Source organism: Tupaia chinensis, unplaced genomic scaffold (assembly GCF_000334495.1).
Source record: "Tupaia chinensis unplaced genomic scaffold, TupChi_1.0 Scaffold000364_1, whole genome shotgun sequence".
NCBI classification, from domain to species: Eukaryota; Metazoa; Chordata; class Mammalia; order Scandentia; family Tupaiidae; genus Tupaia; species Tupaia belangeri.
In genome coordinates, this window is record NW_006159861.1 from 1,561,870 (window position 1) to 1,580,174 (window position 18,305).

The following is an 18,305-nucleotide window of genomic DNA, read 5'->3' on the forward strand; positions in this document are numbered from 1 at the left end:
TACCCAAGATCCTGAGAGGAGAACGGAAGAGAAGGGATTGCGGCGTGGCCATCCCCCCTGGGGGTGATTTCTTGCTTTATGTCTCTCTGTCTCTCTCTGTCTGTCTGGTGAGCACACGCGCCCTATAGCAAAAACCTCTTAAAAAAAAAAAAAAACTAAACCAACATTAAATTACTATAATTTATTCCAGAACCAGTTACTGACATTTTCCATAAGTTTATTTATTTCTTCTTTGAATGAGGAAGACAGAGAGAGACAGACGGAGAAGACGCAATGCCCCAATAGGGTCTTGAGGTCATGATCCTCCCCAGCCTCTGAAGTCCCCAGTCATGAACACGTGTGTGTCTGGTATATTCAGGAAGGTCCCCATACTTGTTCTCAGAGCTTTCCCACTTGGGTCAGCCTTACAGAGTGTCATGGCTTACCTCTGTATCACCTTTCAGTTCTCTATCGGTATTTTTCAATTTTTTTAGAGGTTTTTGCCTTAGGGTGCATACATTCACCAGAGGGAGAGAGAGAGAGAGAAAATGAGAGGGAAAGTGAGCAATCACTCACCCGCCCCCTAGCCGCCCAGGGAGGATGTCTGCCAAAATCCCTTTTCCTCTGTTCTCCTCCTGGGATCTTTCTTGAGCACACAAGCACATATGCCAGAGTGATTTTCAAGCCAGTAAGCTTGGGACTTCCCATAGTTGGCCCTTTGGGAGTTCAGTGACATAACGGCTATGCCTTCTGCTGGTTCTGACAGTCTTAATAAAATAAAGCAATATTGCCGCAATACTTTTTCTCTTCTCTTTGGTAATGGTAGTTTTCTCAATGGTTTTTGGAAGGAGGCTGTGCCCAAATCAGCAGGTAATGAATGGGCCAGCAGGTGGTGTGAGGGTAAAGGTGCTACATCTTACATGGCCTACCTTGTGGTTTGAGTCCCAGACTTGGTGACTTGAAAATCATGCCAGGTGCATGAGCATGAGTGCCCCAAACCCCAAGAGGATGATGGAGAAGAGATTGCAGCATGGCCATCTCCCTCCAGGGAGGCGACTTTTCATTTTCTCTCTCTGTCTCTCTGGCAAGCACATGTGCCTTTTAGCAAAACTAAAAAACAGAAAAATAAAAAAAAAATAATATCAGGTGAGTGTTCACAAACACAAGTATTTTATTCTTGGGCACAAATTTGTATTTTTGTCTTCTGACATACTGTTGTTGTATTAAACCCACACAGCCATATTACTTAGGGCATTTCTCATGCGATCCAGCAGAACTCTTTTTCTATCTATAGACTCAACTCTTTTCAGGCCATCCTATTTTGTTCATTCTTTCATCTTCCACCATCTAGCCCTTTGAGAAAAATCAACATTGTCATCAAGAACCCTTTTTTTTTTTTTTTTTTTGAAGAGGTTTTTTCGCTATAGGGCGCGTGCGCTCGCCAGACAGAGAGAGACATAGAGACAAAAAGCGAGAAATCAGCCCCCAGGAGGGATGGTCACGCCACAAGCCCTTCTCCTCCATTCTCCTCTCGGGATCTTGGGCATGCACGCACACGCGCCCGGTGTGAGTTCTAAGCCACTGGGTCCAGGACGCAAACCGCGGTCGACTACATGGGAGTCCAGCGACATAGCCATTACGCTAACTGCTGGTTCCCAAGAATCTTTTTTATTGTAAATGCCCTTTCCTACAACTTCTACTTCCATATTTTCCTCTCCCTTCTCATATTCTTACTGATGCCATCAAGAGGTGATTTGGTTAGGCTAGTCTTTCCCCAGTAATTATCTTAGTCAATATGTTAATCAGCCCTTATCCTATACAAATCCATCCCCAGTCTTTGGTAGGAAAAGCCTAAATGAGGAGTAGTCTAAAGGGACCTCAGCTGAAGTGAGAAGTAGAAAGCATTACCTAATCTCAGAACTTTCTGCTCTGTAGAGACCATATTACCAACATTTTCCCAGAATCAGCTTTCTTTTGAGGTCATCTTATTCTTTCTTCATCTCTTTCTCAGTGTCTTCTGTATCTGTCTCAGATAGTCATTTCTCGTTAGCCATTTTCATCCTCTTGGGGAATGCCACATCTGCAGTGATGACCACGCAACATCTGCATTTCACGTCTCCTCACATCTCATGTTATGTCATCTGAGTTATGTCAGCCACTTGTTCGCACAGTCGAAAAAACGTTGGATCTTTTACAGAAATTACTTGAAGGAATTCCACCTACAAAATCACAACATTTGAAAGATCATGACCAATGTAGCCCATGCCTCTCACATTGTTTTGTTCCTCTCTTGTTGAGTTTCTCCTGCTAAGAATGTCCCATAATTTTCCAACCCTCTTCTGAGACTAAGATCTATTCCCACACACATCTCAGCATGTCGCTCTACTTATTTATCTTAATCTTTTCTCAGTGTCTGCTCTCCACGTAAGAATAATTTTGACTTCATCTTATTTTTTTCCAATCTCTTCTCTCGTTTTCATGCTATCCTGTGCTTTGACAAGATTGTTCTATCACGCTCACTTTTTACTGTCTTTTCATTAGTTCCTTCTTCTCTTTGTGCAGTGGTTCTTTTTTCCTAAGTTTATTTGTTTATGTCCTCTGAGAGAGAGAGACAGAGAGAGAGCAAGAGAGAGAACTCCCAACAGCGTCCCAACACTGCATTCAACTTCCAGATTTCAGTCAGCCCGGATCATGGGCAGGAGCACACCAGAGTATTCAGGGAAGTCTCTGGCCTTCCTCTGGGCACTTTCTCCTGTGGGATTGCCTCACAAGGTGTTGCATTTTACTATTGCACCACTCTCTGCCCTCCCCAACTCCTAGTGATTCTCAGAACATTGCAATTCTAAAATTTTTAACACAGCTAGGCAATAGACTAACCTAAACCAGGGGAGAAAAGACAGCCTCAAGTTGCCATTTGTTCAGCTGGATTTATTAATTTATTCACATGTACCGATTTACCTTCTGACCTAAAATCTTATATAGAGCCTCTGGCATCCATATGTGTTTTGTAAATTCTGGAAACATATTCATGAATGGCTGTTTGGCTTCATTTTAAAAATTAAAAGTACGTAGATATGGAATTTGTTGAAATAAAATGTTTTACGATTACAAGTCCCACAAAGGAAGACATTCTACTCTGTTGGTTATGTTTTCTGATGTATCATAAGGACAGACATCATCCAAATCTTAATTTTTCAATTCGTATCCATAAAAAGAACAGTGGAGGTGCCGGGAGGTGCTGCAGTGGTGACACAGCTGGACCCACATAGGAAAGGTCCTGGATTTGATCCTGGAACCTCTTTGAGTACATGGTGTCTTCGTGCCTGTAATCTACAGAACTTGAGGGTCCTGTGTGTGTGTGTGTGGCAGGGCGGTGAACTCTCTGGCTCTCTCTATGGAAGAAATAAATAAATAAACTTAATTTAAAAGAAAGGGACAGGGGCAGCAGGTGACATGGTGGTAAAAGTACTGGACTCACACATGGTTGACTGTAGTTCAAGTCCTAGATCCAGAGGCTTGAAACTGATGCCAGGCTCCTGAGTGTGCATGCTCCAAGTCTTGAGAGGAGAATAGAGAAGGGATCATTGCATGGCCAATCCCTCAGGAGGGAGGGGGAGTGTTTCTCAGTTTCCCTCTCTGTCTCTCTCTGTCTCATTCTCTCTCCAGCAAGCACATGTGCCCTATGGCAAAAACCTTAAAATGATAAATAAAGAAAAAGAAAGAAAATGTCAACTAAAGAAAATGTCAATTAGACTGAAAGCAAACATATTTCTTTCATACCTTTCTGCAAATTGACCGTAATATAATTGTCCTTTGATATCAGGGCCAGTGAAATATGAAAATGTGTGCTGCATAAGTCTCCTTGACTTTCTTTTTGAAGACCCTTTCTCAGATATTAGTTTATTTGAAAAACCTGCATTAAGTTTTCTTTTCTTTGGTTCATTAATATTTTCAGGGTTCACAGTGACACAGACAAAATAAAATGAGAAGTATTTATTAGGAATTTATTATTTTCAGAGGCTTCAAATGATAATTGGGAAAAAGTTTGTAAGTTGTATATGAGAAATTAAAATAGAAAGTTAATTATCCAAAGACCCTAGTATTTTTCCTTATTTTTACAAATTTTTATTAGCTTTTCATTGTTTCTGGTCAAATATCAGGTCAAATTTGTAAGGATTTAATTTCTGAAGTTGAATTTTGAAGGCATTTGAGACATTTGGTTAGTAGCAAATAAAATAAGACTTTTTAAAGATAAGATTTAATCACTTTTGGAGGCCAACTCTATACATGTAATTTTGAGTCCACAGATTATGGCAAAGATATTAACTTTAATGACAAAGAAGCTGTGAATACAGGTCAATAATATGTCAAATGGGAGAGAAAAAAAACCTCATAAACTTCTGCCTTTGCTATAAATTTAACAATTTATCATAGTATTAAGACTGCTTCAAAGGAGAATTTATTTTATCTTTATAAATGGTAAAAGCAATGCAATAAGAGAAATGATTGATGCTTGAATGTTCAACTGAGTTCCACATCCTTTGCTTCATAGAATAAAGGCAAATCTACATAATAAAGACTTTACGGTGGTGGCAAGACCTATAACTAACTGAGGATACATGCGATGAACTCAAAGAAAGAAAAGAAGAAGACTTAGGCTCGTGAAATGAATTTATGGTATAACAAGTTGAGCCTGAAAAATGAATGAGAAGCAGGAAGAAATACTATGATATTGAAGGCAATATTACGTAAAATTTTAGAGTTCTGGGGCCAGCAGGTGACATGGCGGTTAAGGCACTGGACTCCCACATGGCCCGCTATGAAAGTCCTGACCCGGGGATTTACTGCTATTGGAGTCCTGGACCCAGTGACTTGGAAATCATGCCAGGACCATGTGTGTATGTGCCCGAAATCGCAGGAGGAAAATGGAGGAGAAAGGATTGTGGTGTAGCCATCCCCCCTAGTGGTGATATCTTACTTTCCTGCTTACTGTCTCTCTGTCTCTCTCCGGTGAGCACATACACCCTATGGCAAAAACCTGAAAACACAAACAAAAAATTTAGAGTTTAATATTTGTTTCTGAGTCAGTTTTCTGATCTGCTAAACAGTAGTATAGGTTTGTTGTGATGATTTAACAAAGTTTTGTATATATATATATATATATATATATATATATATATATATGTAAATATATATGTGTAATCATATACAATTATTATATTAATATATAATGGTTATTAACACATTATCCCCAGTATTTTGTCATTGGGTTTATAGGGGCACTGTTGAGAAGAATGGTCCAAAATCATTTACTATTTACAGATGGGAAAAAATAGAAGGATTGAGGTTTTGAAGTAGTTGCCTGTATTATAAATATTGATATTTTACATTTCTAGATATTTCATAGCCCTTGATAAAATTATGTGTCATTATAATTTGAGTGCTTTTTCAGAAGTGTCATGAGCAACTCTGATTCATTTTCATTTCCTTTGAACCCAAATATGCTTTCTTTTCCCTTTGAGTGCAGATCCACTGAATCATAAGAAGGTGAGAAATTATTGAGAAGTACAAAAAAGCTTCCTTTTATCTTTTCTCTACAGCTTTATAAAATTGCTGTTTTAGCCAGATGGAAAATCGATGGGAAAATCAACAAGTGAGCACACAAATGTGAGACAATGCCCTTAGGATGAGATAACTTGCACTGTTTCTATGGCAATGAGAAGAAAATAACATGTAAGGAAATGGTAGAAAGTGATGGAATACATTTGTGGAGATTATGTTAATGGAAAGTCGTACTGTTATGAGGCAGGGCTTTTATTTTTATTGAGCTCTTATAAATTTCCTTTTTGCTTTAAATGTTAACCGCATTGTTCCATTTCATTTGTCATCTTAAGTTGTTTATTGAAGAAAATAGTGGGAAAGTTCTGAATTCTAAACATTCTTTTTTTTAAAGTTTATTTATTTATGGAGAAATAAATATATGTAGAGAGAGACAAGTACCATCAAATATGCTCAGTCCTTCCCTCCGGCTAGGATTAGCGGCACACTCATCCCCACACCCAAAGGGCACAGGGTGGCCTAGAAGCTGAACCTCAGTCCTTCATATGCCCTCAGGCATTGCAAAGAATTGAGCTAAGGCTGTGACACCCAGGTGGGTCAATTCTAAAATTTTAGTATTATTATTTTATAAAAATACAGGCTATTGAAGCATGTTGTTTTTGTTACTGATTACAAAAGACTTTTCTTTCTTTTTTTTTGGGGGGGGAGAGGTTTTCGCTATAGGGCGCGTGCGCTCGCCAGACAGACAGAGAGAGACAGAGAGACAGAAAGTGAGAAATCACCCCCAAGGGGGGATGGTCACGCTGCAATCCCTTCTCCTCCATTCTCCTCTCGGGATCTCGGGCACGCATGCACATGCGCCCGGCGTGAGTTCTAAGCCACCAGGTCCGGGATGCGAACCGCGGTCGACTATGTGGGAATCCAGCGACATAGCCATTACGCCAACTGCTGGTTCCCAAAAGACTTTTCTTTTAAATACCAGTTAGAAAAGTAGAGAAATATCATTCATTTTTCCATCAAAAAGGAGAAAATATACTGGTAAGAAGGCAATAATAAAGAGTTTTGATAGTTTTATTTTAAAATAGCTATTTATTTAGTGTTTTTTTTGTTATTATTATTTAACCTCTCATATGTGTGCACCCTATTGAAAGACACAGAGAGAAAACGAGAAAGCAAGCCACCAGGTCCAGGACTCGAACTACTGTCAGACATGTGGGAATCCAGCACATTTACCACCACGCTACCTGCTGACCACTTGATAGTTCTTTCCCATACTTGTCATTGCTAAAATGTTATCCGACTGTGTAATATTGATGCATATTATATTTATTTTTATTAGGCGTGTCTATGTTTTATGTTTTATTTTATTTTAAGTGATTTCTTTTTTTTTTTTTTTTTTTTGGTAATATTCCATTTTCAAAGACTCAGCCCTTACGAACAGAGCTAATCTTTCCAAGAATAATATCCAGGATCTAGATTCTCAAAACTCACAAAAGCAGTTGGAAGTGTCAAGTTACTGACTAAGGGAGTCATGGCTGAGACAGTTTTGCATCACAATAATCCATAGCTAATTTCAGTAGGCAAATTCCAATTCTAAATATCACTAGAGACTACCACTGAAATTGTCTCATTTCTGAAATGTACTTAAGAAATTTTCTTTGTGAGTTTTATTTATTAATTTATAGCAGGAAACAACTACAAAGGTTTAGATTAACTTAGTATTTCAAAACTTCTTTATAATTATTTAAATGTAATTTCTAAATGTATACTATAAGAAAACCTCCAAACATGTCTGATGTAATGACAAAAAAATTAAAAAGCTAACTAATCACTACTAAGAAGTTTTTTAGTTGTACATACAGGTATATAATTCAATTCAACTTTATCAGTGAAAATATTACAATGTTAGGTCCAATTTCCTACTAGACCTGTAATAAAGGATAAAAAATAAATGGAGAAACTAACACTTGGTTATCTGTTGATTTTTCTGGAAGGCTGTTTTATATAAATTCAAAATGGCCTGGTGGCATAATGGCTATGTCGCTGGACTCCCATGTAGTTGAACGTAATTCGAGTCCCGGACCCGGTGGCTTAAACTCATGCTGGGTGTGTGTGTGTGCGTGCCCAAGATCCCGAGAGGAGAATGGAGGAGAAGGGATTGCGGTGTGGCCATTCCCCCGGGGTGGTGATTTCTCGCTTTTGTCTCTCTGTTTCTGTGTCTTTCTGGAGTGCACACGCACCCTATAGAAAAAAAACCTCTGAACGATTTTTAAAATGATAAATAAATAAATAAATAAATTCAAAATGGCCTAAAATGAGCCAGAACAGAATTTGAACTTCCACTATAGTATCTCATAAACTTGTACCTAAATTAAAACATACAGATAGCATATTAGTTTTTAGTTCTTTTTTCATGGTATGAGCCTATTTTGGAATCTTAGCACAGTATTACCAAGAAATTTAAACAGGAAGCTCAAGTCCAGAAGTTTAACTAAGAAATCTTTTATAAATAACAAAACCACCAACTTTAATTGTAAATGGCCTCCACAAAAAATTGCCATTCCAAATTCACACAAAGTACATTTAAAACAGATATTGCAGAAAGTGTACTCAGAAGCATGTTCATCTTACAAAGATAAAGTTTCGCCAGCAAAAATTCAAATAGGCCTCTCTGCAAACGCTGGCACACTTATGCAAACTTTTATGAATAAGATTTAAGAAAGGACTCATTTTGATACTTTTATGTACAGTTTATATACAATTTAAAACAAATACAGCAGAAAATATTTCTATGTAAAAGCCACAATTAAGTCAAATGAAATACTAAACAACAGTCTTAGAAATTGGTCTCTCTTAGGAGTGTCAAGAAAATAACCGAGTAGGGCATTTCTAAGAAATGCCTTCTTCCTGATCAGTCGTTTCTGTTTTAACTGAAAATGCCTCTGCCACCATCTCTTTTGGAATCTCTGAACCTCTGACTTTACAGGCAGAATAAACGTTCTCCACCTTGGCCAGACTTTGCTTCAAGGTATACAGCTTCTAAACCCATCATGAGCCTGGCTAGAAACCGGCTCACTTCGAAGGTGCTATGGAGGTCCCCATTCCCCGCACTGTTAAGACACATCCACATCAATTCTCCATTCCAATCTGCCACTCCCAGGAGGTCATCAACAGCTGCGATTTTCAGTCTCCAGGTAACCGCGTACCTTGTGCATCTGAGGAGGGAGTCTTGTTTTCTTTCCCGTTGTTTCTGTTGCAAATATCAACAGTTTATTAATTTCATCCACACTGATTAGTGATCCTGCTTTGATGGAGTGTTGAGAAGAGATTGCCTCCACTAGCCCACAGTGACGGCTCCTGGACCTGATGCACGTCTTCTCCCAAGAGCTCCCCGGCTGCCTGTGTTACCTTCTACCCGACACCATCCAATTTAATTTCTGATTCGGTCAACATTCCTTCCATATCAGCACTTATAATCCTATGGAGGAGAAACATGGTCCTTTCACTCTCAACAGTTATATCCCAACCACGTTTCACAAGTCTGGCATGAGTCATGCCAGACCAACTTCCAGCTGAAATGATTTGTAGGCCAACATCAAGGCTGAAGACGAATGAACATCCTTCCCTTCCCTTCGGTGGTGCGGGAAACTGTCATGCTTCCTTTTCTGGAACCCTTCTGAGCCTTTGCTGCTCCTGCCATCACAGCCTATGGTAAGACCAGGACAACCCGAAGGCCTTGGAGCGAGCAGAGCGCGCACGGTGCAGGCCCCATACTGCCATGTCCCGGGAGAGAAGGTCACGGAGGCGCCCTTTGCAGCTGGCTGGCGTTGACGCACTGGCCGGAGGATGCACACTTTACGTATGTGTTCTTGATCAAATCATGAAAACTGTCATGATAATTTACACTTAGATTTAAGATTAAATACATATAGGATGATATTTATTTCGTTTTTATCACAGAAATCATTAACTTCCTCCTGGTTACTTAGTCACTTTGGAACCCTTTTATTCATTTTTTTTTATTTAACCTTGAAGAAACAATGAAAGTTTCTGGAAAAAGAACCTCATGCAGCTTAATGGCTGAGAATAGTGGGGCTAGCTCACTTTTTCCTCAATTCCCACAGAAACTGATTATCTCCCACTCATATATCACTCCAGTTTTATCCCTTTCCTCACTTTTACTAATTTTCCATTAGGAGTGTCAAAAATCGATTGGGTTGTTACTTATTACAAATTTAATATTTAATACTTTATTTGGAAATCCATATGTATGGTATTAATGAAAGGATTCTTCCAAAACCCATTTTAGGATATAGTATATCTAAAAACTTTATTAGGTTACATCATATGAAAGGGTGAAATAAATATGGTTTTATAGAGCATTTGGGTTTAGAATTTTATGAGCTGGCTCAAATAATACGCTTAAACTTGCTTTGCTGCTTTGGATTGATAATGTGGACAGGCATAAACAGTGGATTAACTTTTATAGTCAAACTGACATAGTTTATCCATAATTACACTTTTTGAAAGGAACAAAGTAAGCAGTGGGAAAACACATTCAAGCAGATCTTTAGACTTGTCCTTTTAACAGGAATGTTTAAATGATTAGAAAAGATATATTGATGCCCGTTTTATATAACCTAAGCTCCCACGTAAGTATCCACTGTGAACAGTTGACGTACATGCTCACAGCTTTTTCCATCAACGTCTTGACACTCTCTGCTTCTGAGACCCAGGGGTGTCTCCATACCATGGAGGATAATACTGGAAATGGGTCTAGGAAGAACCTTGGAACAAGATTCTGGAACTTGTGGCTCACCGTCACATGGCTAGAATGGATCCCTTTTGATAGCAGGTAAGTTGATGGTCATAACCATTGAAGTGTAGCAGTGTCTTTCTTGCTGAGTCCCTCACACATGGTAGCACAGGATGTGGGTTAGGTGAAGGAGGAAGCAGCAATACATGCATCTAGAGTCCATTTTGTCTGCTATAATAAACCCCATACATTAGGTAGCTTGTAAACAACAGAAATTTGTTTCTCACTGTTCTGGAGGTCAGGAAGTCCAAGACCAAGGAACCAGCAGATTCTGGTGTATGTAGTTCCACTTTCTGGTTCATAGAGAGTGCATTATGACTGTACCTCACATGTTGGAAAAGATGAACCATCTTTATGGGGCTTGTTTTATACAGGCACAAACCCCATTCACAAGGCTTTTGCTCTAATGACCTAATCACCTCCCAGTGGCCCTACTTCCTAATACCATCACCTTGCAGGTTAAGATACAGCATATGAATTCTAGGGAGAGATAAAACATTCAGAGAATAACATTTTGCAACAGTTCTAGCAAATAAAATTGTAGGGGTGGGACCAGCAGATGGCGTAATGGTTACGTTGCTGGACTCCCACATAGTGGATGGACTGTGATTCAAATCCAGAACCTTGTGGCTTAAACTCAAACTGGATGTGTGAACATGCATGCCCAAAATCCCTAGAGGAGAATGGAGGAAAAGAGATTGTGGCGTGGCCATCCCCTCAGGGGGTGATTTCTCACTTTCTGTCTCTCTGGTGGACACACGCACTCTATGGGAAAAATCTCTCTCTAAAAGTAAAAAAGTGTAGGGGAGATAGTTATTATAAAGACTATGTGCATGGATGGATTTTGTTAACTGTCCTAAAGTTGTGAAAAAAGATAGTAAGGACATTGGCAAGCTATGTCTTTACTCAGGACATGCTGTGAAAACCAGAATACACTCTGGTAACATTTAAAGAAATTCTTCTCTCTCAAAACAAGACAAAAGATTGTGCTAAAAATCACATCTACGATTTGATTACGAGGGTAGTGAAGCAACAAAGTAGATGAAATTTACGTGTTGAATGCCTCTTGTATTAAAGCAGGGGCTGTCAAATGTAAATAAGCAAAATCCTAAGACCAGGGTTGCCAAGAGAAGAGACATTTAATACATATAACTTTCTGGAAGAGCAAAAGAGCTCGTGGAGAATACTCACATTCACCCTGACTGATAATTTGGAATATTTATTTTTTCTAGAAAAAAAAATAAGTGAATAATTGTCAATTACAGGAAGAGTGTAGTTTCTAGGAGTCCTCCTTGGTAGTATACAAAGAGAGGATGCCTTATGCAGCAACAGAACAGAGTAAGCTGAGAATTGGACCTGGGTCTTAATTATTAGAAGCCATTATCCAAATGAGGTGCACTCTCAATAAACACAGAATATGCTTGCAGACACATAGAATTGAAACACCTGGATAGATATTACCTGAAATCAGGAACTCTCAGATTCCTCTGAGCACTCTGAGCCTGCATGAATAGGCACCTTTCCCTATTAGATCTACCACTCCCCTTGCCCTAGGAAGGTGCAGAGGCTTCTCCCTCCTAGTCACTAGTCACCTTCAGGATAGTCCCCACCTCCATCTATGACCATGTGGCCTTAAACTATGGTTAATGTATAGTGTCAGTATCTAGGGATGTGCTGGGATCATAATGGAGAAAAGTAACTTTACCCCCATAAAAATAGAACATAGCTATCATGATTGTCAGGAGTCAGGGCAGGATATAAGGAGTACATTCTGAGTGTATTTGGGAACACTCTTCTGGGGCACAGGATTAAACACCTTGTCAGAAATAGTGAGAACTTACTACCATAGAAGTGTGGAAGAATGGGTGGCTCATGCCAATGAGGTAGAAATGGCACAATGGCTCTGGACTGGCTTTTGGCTGGAGAAGAATGAAAAGGTTTAGAAAAGTGAGCAAGCTGGAATTGATAAACTATGTAAGGTTAGAAAACAAATGTTGATATTCATGAGAAGGTCAGAAAGATAGACAAGGAGCTCAATGACCCTAAAAAAGCTGGGTCAATGCTATTGTCATAAAGAGTATAGGGTGCAAGTGGTACTGTTTCTATGGAAATCAGAAGAAAATAACATGCACAGAAATGGCAGAAAGTGATGGAATAGATTTGGGAAGACTATGTTCATGGAAAGTTACACTTTTATGAAGCAGGATTTTTATTTTTATTGAGTTCTTATGAACTTCCTTTTTGCTTTAAATTTTAACTGCATTGTTCCATTTCATTTGTCATCTTAAATTGTTTATTGAAAATAGTGGAAAAGTTATACATTCAAAATATTCTTACTTTCAAGTTTATTTGTGGAAGAGATAAAGACTGATATTGCAGAACAGGCAGAAGATGTCTTGAGGTGGTAAACCACTGTTTTTGTAGTCAGGGGAAATAGTGAAATTACAAGCCCAGCAATTCCAGATAATCACAGCTCATTGCTCTACAATTAAACCTCAGTCATTTTCTTTGGTAGACAACCTAAATCAGAAATACAACCTGAGTGCCCCAAACTGATGATTGGGTGGAAAAACTGTCACATACATACATACATAATGATAAAAAATAATGAGATCCTATCATTTAACTCAAATAGATAAATATAGAAGATTTAATGTTTAGCAAAATGAGCCAGACTTTAAAAGATAAACGTTGTTTATTCCCACTCATGTTGTACTGTGTTGTGACAGAGGATGAGAAAACTGAACATGTGATGTTGGAGAGGACTGATGTGGGTGCTAGTGACAGTAAGAGAGAAAACAGTAGAGTGGGTGGTGGATGGTAGGTGTGGGGGAAAAAATAAAAAAGATCATAAATGACAAATTTTTGTTTATGAGAGAAAAACAAATCAAAACTTGTTGTTGTTTAGAGGTTTTTGCCTTAGGGCACATGACTCCCCAGAAAGAGAGACAGACACAGTGAGAGGGAAAGTGAGAAATTATCTCCTTGGGGGGATGGCCACTCTGCAATCCCTTCCCCTCCATTCTCCTTCTGGGATCTTGGGCACTTCAACTGATTTTGAAGCCACCAGATCTGGGACTGGAACAGCAGGTGGTCTTAAGAGAGTCCAGAGACATAACTGCTATGCCATCTGCTGGCCCAAAACTTGTTTTTTTTTTTTTTTTTTGTTTGTTTGTTTGGTATTATCTGAAATAGTTCACAGTAGTGTGTATCTGTTGATTTATCTGTCATCAAAAGAGCACTTTTCCTAAAAGAAAGGACTGACTAGTGTACAAAATGTCTACAATCTGCTGTGAAACTGTAGTTGATCATTATTTTTGTATCTGTAAGTTAGTTATAAATATCACTTGTATTTTTCATACATGTGAAATTGCAACTGAAATTTATTTTGCCAATGTTTTCTGAATAAAGTTTTTATTGGGGAAAGGAAAGAAATACAAACAAAAGGTTTATAAAAAAAAAACGAAGTAAGTCATAGAAGAGATTTTATCAGTTATAGCCTTGAGATCTCTTACAGCAGGAAGATGCCAGTTTTTTGTTTGTTTCATTTTTATTTATTTTTTAAATAAATCCCCTAGGTTTATTAGGGATTTGAGCTGGCCAATGCCTTGACATTTTAGTAACCAGATACATACGCTATGGAGCATGACAAGATTTGGCACTTCAAAGGATGAACTATAGAAAATACTGGTGATTTCTCATTTTATGTCCACTGGATCTACTTCTGAATTCATTTGGGATAACGGTAGACACATCTCTCCATGCTGCACTTCAGGTCCAGCAGCACGTGTCTGCATTTCTCTGCTTTTCTGCTTAAGATTTTTGCCACTGAGGGGCTGGCAGGTGGCATGGTGGTTAAGGGCATTGGACTCCCACATGGCTGATTGTGATTTGAGTCCCGGACCTGGTGGCTTGCTTGCTTATTTTCTCTCTCTCTCTTCCCCCTTCTCTGGTCAAATTGAAATAAATAAATAAAGTTAAATAAAATAACTCTTAAAAAATATTTTTGCCACTGGTACAGAAGCCTCCTTGATCAGTAAGAACAGAGCCCAGGAGTACCTGTAGTTTGGACTAGGGAGAGCTTTAACCACATCAGCCAATCAAGGGCAGCAATTTCTCTCCCTCCATAAGTTAATCCTGAGCTAACTCTATTTTTGGTTGTCCACAAGGGTAACCCACTACTCATCATATTTCTATTGGCTTTCTTTCTGCCCTTTTTGTACATCCTCATTTGTGTTTCTTTTTCTTTTTTTTTTTAAAGATTTATTTATTTCATTTTATTTACTGTTTTAATTTGACCAGACAGAGACAGAGAGAGAGAGAAAGAGAGATGGAAAGTGAGAAAGCAAACCCTTAGATCTGGGACTCAAACTGTGGTCAGCCATGTGGGAGTCCAGCATCTCAACCAATACGCCCTCTTGCTGGTGTCTGTGTTCCTTTCTTATCAACGCTCAGATAGACTACTTGTGTATAACACCAAGTCTTGGTATTTGATTTGGGATAATTCAACACAGAAAATGATCTTTTTTTATGATTACCACTCATTGTGAAGGTTTTCATGGCAAATTATGTTCCTAAGGCAAAATTGTACTTGAGAAGCTAAAATTAAATTGTAGACTATGTTTATAACTCTTCTAAATAATAAGGCTCATAAAATTACAGACACTCAGAGAAGATCACATATCATTGAAAATTATGTGTTTAATTTATTGATAAACCACTTGAAATACCTGAGAGATTTGCATGTACAGTGTACATTTTGGCTTTTACTTTTGTTCAAAAGTGCTCTTTGAGAACCTCAATGCAGTTCAGCCAGGAGGTAAGGTAACATGATACTACTTATCTTTAAAGAAGTGACTTTAATGAACTGCTTTAAATGTTACTCCCATGTTACTTTAATTTTCCAAGCTGAAGATATTTGTACCCTCTGTGTGGATGTGGGTACACCTCACACACTTGGGTCAGCCCTGTCACATTCAGGGAGCCATAAGGGGCAGTTTTAATGGCCTATCCTGAGGCAGCGGGGCATTACTCTAACTTTACTCATTTCTATTTAAGTTTCTATTTTGCTTTTCAATTTAATGCCCCTCCTGGATTTTCTTTTTCTTTTTCCTTTTCTTTTTTCTTTTTTTTTTCCCCTTTCTTCTCCTTCTCTCTCTCTTTTTCTCTTTTTCTTTTTCTTTTTTTCTTTTTTTTCTAATAGACCTTTCACCTGTTTACCCCCAACATGTTCCCTGGTCATTTTGAAAACACAACTCAATCTGGACCAATCAACACATCTCTAACAAAACTGTAACCTTACTTTATGGTCATAAAAGTGGATGGAGAGTGCAGAATTTTGGGGCCTGTCTTGCCACGTCCTTTTTAAGTCTGAAGGGATAATCTACAGCCTTGGGTGTGTAGAACGCACCCAGTGTCCTCAGCGTTGGGACTTTACTCAAAGTTCCAGAACAACAGCAGTCAAATTCTCTGCCCTGTTAGAGAGAAAGGATCATAGAGTAGAATCCTGTTGGTTTTGTGCCACTGGTTATAGTCATTGGTAATTTAAAATGTCTTTTATGAGTGAGTGACATAGACTGAGAGAGAATAAGACAATCTTACACTAAGATCCCCACTACCCTGAGTTCCCAGTCAGCCGGGATCATGGGTGCATACCTCCCACAGGTATTGGTAGACCAGAAAACCAAACCCAAGATCTTCCATATGAATCTGGGATTGCTTCAGCAGCTTCCAATGATCGTGCCACCCAGATGACCTTCATTTGTAACTTTAATCCTGCCTTTCCAAGTTACATGGTTGAATAAATCCTACAAATTATAAAAAATTTGTAACTTGTAATAAAATGTGTTACATAAAATAGAAATTATACTGCATAAAACAAAATAAAATTCTAAATTTTCTACCAATTGCCTAGTTATTATTTATTAAGTCCTACTATTAATATATACTCCACTCTCAGTTAAAATATTTCTGTCATGGAACCTATAATATCCACTTTATGAGCTTTTAAACTAAAGCAGAATGGTAGTTAACATTGTTTTTATAGTTTTTCTAACATATTAAGGAGAGAGAAATTCTTAAATTTCATGACTATTAAATATGTGTAGAATTTTAAAAATGTTTCTTAGGGAGGAACATAGATTTAGCACTTAGTGAAGTCTACTTGATATAAAAATAATGAGTACTTCTGTTAGGTACTATTTTTTCATTACTATAATATCTTTCCCTGTAAAAAATATAATATATTTGCTCACTCTCCCAATTTATGAATATATATTGGGTTGTTGAGAAAGTCATGACACATTTTACATAGCAAAACAGAAAAATGTGTCATGACTTCCCTGATAACTTAGTATTTAAACATTTGATTATATATTTGAAAAAAAGATAATAAATGTTATTCATTAAAAGTGAAAGAAAAGGGACCAGAAGTTAGCATTATGGCTATGTCGCTGAACTCCCATGTAGCTGACCGTGGTTTGAGTCCTGGACTTGGTAACTTAAAATCACTCCGGGGATGTGTGCATGAGTGCCCAAAATCCTGAGAGGAGAATGGAGGAGAAGGGATTGCGGCATGACCATCCCCCCTGGGGGGGTGATTTCTCGCTTTCTGTCTCTATGTCTCTGTCTTCCTGGTGAGCATTCACACCCTATAGTAAAAAAAATTCTCCAAAAAAAAAGAAAAAAAAGTGAAAGAAAATGCGATAATAAATGTTGTGAAAAATTAACTATTTTCTGAAAGATCTGACCAAAACAAATGCTAACCTTGATTTTACAGCTTCTTATAACAACTTAAAACAGTCTACTTACTTATGACTCTTGGACATTGACAAAATACGCCCTCAGACCTTGTGGGACATTCTTTTCAGCCACAGTCTGAGACTATTAAACTGGAGCCTGTGAGGCTAAAGGATTCCTCTGGGTTAAAGCACCTATGGTCACGGTAATGAGATCATTGGGGCCTTTGGGAAGGTTCAACCGCTGCAAAGTTAGACTGTCCTGAAAGCGAAATGTCCTAGATAGTATATTAAATCTACCCCTGAAGGAGAAACATCATGAATCTGGCTCATAAATAACCAATATAATTTCTCTGTTCTTTTAACAGCTGAATTCAATGGCAGTGTTCACAATGGGCAAAATGAAGACAATACTTAAGCCGAATTTAAATACATTTTTCCCCACCTAAGTGTACCTCAGAAATTCTTCCATGTGAACTAGTTTGCTTCTGGACTTCCCCCTTAGCCAGTTTAATGTCTCTGGGTACACATTACCTAATAGTCATATATCTGTGTTTTAGGTTCAAGGACTCCATTTCTACAATGATCCTTCCTACTCTCCTTTTCCCTTGTTGATCTAACTGTTGTTTGTTCATTTTGTTTGGTTTTCGTTCTTAGAAATCTCTCCATTGTAATTCCAGGAGGGAATAGAGAAACATGCACATGTCGATTAGTTTATTTAATTATTTAGAGAGTTTTAGTTTTATATGTTTGATAAGTAATTTTTGTATACCTTATGCATAAGAATTTTTTCTTTTTAACATTAATTTAATATTCATTCACGGTATATTATTATAACACACAAAGTGAATTTGCCCATCTAGAATACACTGAATATAATTTTTTCACATTTTTTATTTCATTTTTTTTTATACATTCAATAGCATTATTTAGGTTACAAAATGAATATTTCAACAGGACAAAATGTTATCATTACTAATTTTCCATGATGGGTCGCTAAAGAAAATGAGAGTCCTTGTGAAAGCATTAAAGACTATTCTTTTTTGATCTGCTTGACAATGATAGGTACAGTGGGAAAATAATAGTTTAGCATTTTGTTCTATCAGAATTTTATTATTTGACAATTGACTCTCATAAAATGAGTTTTACATCTGAAGTCATTTTGTTAAGGAAAAAAAGATTCTTCTTCTTCAAGTAGATTTTTTTTTTAATTT

General features: G+C 37.9%; 1 pseudogene; it reads right to left on the minus strand.

Moving 5' to 3' along the window:
* Nucleotides 1-8,427: 8,427 nt before the first annotated feature.
* LOC102476214 (translin-associated protein X pseudogene) lies at nt 8,428-11,980 on the minus strand (annotated as a pseudogene).
* Between the last annotated feature and the right edge of the window lie 6,325 nt (nt 11,981-18,305).